The following is a 5238-nucleotide window of genomic DNA, read 5'->3' on the forward strand; positions in this document are numbered from 1 at the left end:
AGCACAAGCGACCAACAGAACGCCCAGGAAGAGTTGTCATTCCTGCCATCAGGGCCTCTCTGTTAAGGACCTCACTATAACATTGCAAGCTGGCTGTTGCTTACCGGAGCCATTCCATCTCCTTGGTTGTTTGGTGTATCTTTCACAGGGTTTGTGTCTAGCAGACAATAATGTAAGCTAAAATATGATGATTCTCCGACTTGGACTCACTCCAGTAAGTTCATCTCTCTTGGCTCTTCCTCTCTTGGCTCCTCTGCTTTCTGCCCTTCCAGTATCGCCCTCTCCAGGGTCTACACCACCAACTACTGACCAAATGACCACTTTTAGCAGTACTTACACCATGTACCTCTGGATATAAGGTAGGCTGATTGTAAAACAGCTAACCAGAAAGATTTTCCTTGACCATTGTCCTTAGATTTACAAATAGGCTGCCGTGTGGCAACACAAGTATACTGAGCCAACCTCTATTCTGTGTCCTCTGTTGATTGGTCATGTGGAGGTAGCAGCAGGTCTTAGGGCAAGTGCACCTGGCATGGCTCCTCTATCTGATGGAGTTTTTGCAGGATCTACAGACAAGGACAGACACTGCTGCTTTTGGTGTCCGAAGGAATCTGGAACTCAAGGCTATCATGTTTTCCTTCTAAGTAATCTACCCATGTCTCAAGGTCTAATGTTTCTTTATCTGGGTCTTGACACTGACACCAGAGACCTGCTAAGGCTATTGTGTTCTTTGTAGTAGGGCTGCATTAAAACCCACTGGTACTGAGTGAGTTCCCACAGCTGTCCAGAAGGCAGGAGGCAGCGCTCTGTTTCTAGGGAAACTTTCAGAATTTTTTGGGTTTGACAGTTGGCTAACCACAGCATTCCATTTTCTTTGCTTTCTGCAAGACCAGAATAGAAGTCAGGTTACTCTATGTTTCTTAAAACGAATGCTGACCAGATATATTTCTGTGTTATCACTAACACAAGTCTCCACCATCCCATTTCATAGCAGGGAACATCCTAGTGCTTGTGGTTCCTGCGTGCCAACAGAGGATGCCACCGCCCCAATCTTCAGCAGTAATGAGGCCCTTATCACTGTCTGGTTGGCCCAATACCAAAAATCCATCAGAAAAGTCCTTCTGTAGGGCCACTTGTGGTGCCAAGTGTCTCAGTGAATGCAACAGCATAGAGAGAAGTGTTTATAAGCAAGGGCATATTTTTTTTTTTTAAGATGTCAAGTAGTTGTAAATTTATCAAAGCCAAAACAAAGGAAGAACATTCATTGATTTCCTGGATTTAAAACATAATAATTTTTTTATTAATTTTACTGAGAAACAGCAATGAGACAGTTTCAAAAGCGATTAAAAGGACAGTTTCAATAATTAATACATTGCATATTGTTATCTTCTTAGTGGTTATTCATAGTAAAAGATGCAGACATGATATACTGTCCAAATACTATTAGTACAAATTTTTCTTCTCATTGCATTAAGAGAAATTAGCTATATATCTATACTATGTTGTATTTACAAAGACAAATTGGTCCTTCCTCTGTATCCCGCTTTTTGTTTAGATTTGCTAAAGAAGGGTATTCCATTGCCATTTAAGTATTGTAGGTGTGTGAACTCAGCAAAATAATCCAATCTAGTCCAGGAGTCCAGCATAGTAGTGGGTTATCCATAGGACTGGCAATGTCAGAAGTTGTTGACTTGAGCTGCAAGGGCTTGTTTTTGAAGATGGTCTCAGGGAAAATTGTGCCCGGGAAGAGTAAAAAGAGGAAAGGAGGACAGCTGAATTCATGGGTGGCTTACTGAGGCTGATCAGTACTGAGAGGCATCTCTGCTGGGGACTCTGATTGTGTGCTGTATAATTGCAAAATTATTTATAGAAATAATTGGAAGCATAGGACAATTTTTGTTGCTTCTGCCAGACTCCCCGGGTGCTTACAAAATTTAAGATTTCTCTGTCCTTGGCCATGTATTTGACACAAAGCCTACTTAAATACTTTGAGGGCTTGTTTATTTCTGATTCCCTCTTATTTTTAGAGTATTAATCTTTGAGTCTAGAATGGGGGAATTTACAAGGACAGTACCCATCCTGGCAAGGCTTGAAATTCTGTCCCTTGGACCTGTTGCTCCAAAAGGGTAGGCATATGCATGCCAAAAATTTAGATTCCTCCTTAGCTTGGTAAATACTCCCAAGACAAGAGTGGTTGCAAGTAGGGGGCTTATCATTCTATTTTTGCACGTTTTCTCAGATCTCAGTTAGCAATTTCTTACTGACTTTACCAATTGTTTTCATATTTGGTCCAGGTTTTTGATTGGAAGACTAGTCCAAATAAATGTCTTTCATTATCAAGTTCACAAGAAAGAGAACTTCCTGCTATTATTATTGCCTCCCAAAGCCAGTCTGTAATGGTTAAAATTACGTGCTAGACTAAAGAACCATTCTCTATACCAATAAATGTATGACAATTACACATCAAAGCACACATGGTCAATATTCAGGGCAATACAAGAAATAAATTGAGTCATAGTCTTGAAGGAAGAAAGAATATACTGGATTTCAGATTCATCTTGTCACTTCCATCTTCAAAATCACTGTAAAATAGCTGGCTAAAAGTACTGTCCAAGGTAGTAACATTGAGCTTTTCTTGCCAGCCTTCCTCTTCCTCTTTGCTATATATAGACAGCTCCTACTTCATGAGTCCTTTCACTCAGAAACAGAAGTTCCTCAACCTACATTCCATTGGTCTTAATATGTCAAACTACATCCTGTAGTTTTACTGTACTCATTTTAAAAAATAAGAAAAATGAGACTTAAAGGAATAGAACACCTGAGCCCAGCATCTATGATCCAAGTCCTGTGTTCTATTTTCTGCCTTTTCACTTGCTCTGTTGGGACAAATCACTCCAAAAACACCCCTCCTGTCCCAGCTCAGTTTTAAGTGAAATGAGAAGACCTGACAGCACAAACTCTACAGCTAGCCCTGTAGCTTGACACCTCCTGGAGAGTGGCTGGGCCTGGGGCTCTGCTGCACCGCAGCAGGTATGGAAGGTGTCATCCAGAGGACTGTGGATAGGGGGCTCCCTGTTGGTGCGGAGATGTTTAAGGCTTCTCTCTCCGCGGTGCCAAAAGGACCACCCTCCCATCACTTGGAATGAATAAAGATGGTCTAACCACTTGCAGGCATTCTCCACACTCTTTTGTGGAATATTTCAAGCTCAAAATGCCATTGCACTTTCAGATAATTCACAGGATATGGAGAGGCCTGTGAATTCCCCATAAATTTCAGCATTTCTCAAGAGAAGAAACAAATGGAGCTCTGGAGAGTAAAACCCTTTCCCATCTTCCCATCCTAAATCAGGTGCTCTTATTTGAGAGTGTAGAGGAAGGAGCCTCTGAGAACAGGAACTAGAGATTTTCCGTTGCTGCTAATTAACTGTGTGATTTTAGGTAAGTCACAAACCTACCTGGATTTGAATTTCTCCTATGTAAAAGGAGGATGAACTAAGATGCTGCAAATTCTTTCTTTTCTTTTCTTTTCTTTTTTTTTTTTTTTGGCGGAACCATGGATTGAACTCAGGCCCTTGTGCTTGCCAGGGAAGCGCTTATTCCCTGAGCCATCTTCTCAGCCCAAAGCTTTGTTTCCACTTTTTTTTTTTTTTTTTTTTTTGGTGGAACCATGGATTGAACTCAGGCCCTTGCAGGCCCTTGCCAGGCAAGTGCTTGTTCTACTGAGCTATCTCCTCAGCTCCTGCAAATTCTTTGGGTTAAATTGCTACCACATGTAAATTATCTTCTAATGACAGAAATCCAGCACTTGGCCACTTCTCTAGCTCTCTTACTTTTCTCCTCTGTACAAGACCACTTCTTTCTGCGTCCTGTACATGCTTCCCTGTTAACAAGGTTTCACTGTATCCCCGTGCGAGAACAGAGACTTATGGCAGATGCACCCATCTAACCTAAGCTGTTCCACGTTATGTGGATGGAGAAATTGCCTTTAAAAAAATTTGATATGTTTGTGATATGTATTATTTACATTTGTTGTGGGAAATCAATATATATCATTTTCCATTCCCTTTTCTTTTCTACTTTTCCTCCTACCTCCTTCATTTTCTCCAGAAAGCACGCTACACTCTTTCCTATAGTCTTTCCTTATTTTGGGTTTCTCATATAAGAAAAACCATGTGATATTTAACTTGGTTTCTGACTTATGTCATTCATCATTTATGACCCAAGACTGTTTATTTATGATGGTGATTGAGCAGGATTTTTTAGTACCTCTGAAACTGCTTAACAGTGTTTGGATATAATATGTGCTGAATAAATGCAAGCTCTATTTTTTTTTTCTTCCATAGAGAGGAATTGTTATAATGATCAATTTTCTCAAACTTTTATTGGAATTTCACTGAGACCCATTAATGGAATTACCCATTCAGGAAAAGAAATAACTTAAATAGGAAACTTCCATAGAAGTCTTTGTTCCATGATAATTATCTAAGAATAGTAATGTGTCAACTAGGACATAAAGAAAAGGAAGCTTAAATATTATCTAAAAGTGATTTTGCAAACTGTGCTGTGATGGTTAGTCTTGATTGTCAACTTGAGGTGCCTAGGACATTAGTAACGCTTGCTTCCGGGTGTGCCGGGTTGGTCATGGGGACATGACCTGGAGGATTAACGCTTTACCCTTGGCCCCTCCCCATCAAGGGGTCACTCAGTCTTTCTCTGCTTTGTGGCTACCATGAGGTGAGCACTGTGCCTCCACCACACCATTCTACCATGATGTTCTTGTTTGTAGCCAGCCAACAATGGACTAAACTGTGAATCAAACTGAACCTTTCCTGTGTCTGGTATTGTCAGCGACATACAGCTGACTACACATGTCACACAATAACACACATTAATCAGTATAGCTTCTACTAATGTTATTCCTCATTTCATAGGCTCTTACCATCTTGTAGCACTTAAATGTACAATGCTCTTCCTCCTAGAGATATGACTTGGTGTTTATATGACAAAAAGGGAAAAGCAAGTATCAGTGATCTTCTTCCTGCCACCTTTCTTTTTTTCTTTCTTTTTTTTTACTTTTAAAGTTTCTAATACTAGAAGATATCATACAATGTCTTTTAAATAAATCGTAAGTCAAAGATATACTATAAATCTTAGAACAAAAATTAAGATTAAGCAATATTCAGAAAATTAAATACTAATTAATTAAAAATTAAATGTTTCAAAACAATTGAACTAAGA

Source organism: Octodon degus, unplaced genomic scaffold, assembly GCF_000260255.1.
Source record: "Octodon degus isolate 3935 unplaced genomic scaffold, OctDeg1.0 scaffold00154, whole genome shotgun sequence".
NCBI lineage: Eukaryota > Metazoa > Chordata > Mammalia > Rodentia > Octodontidae > Octodon > Octodon degus.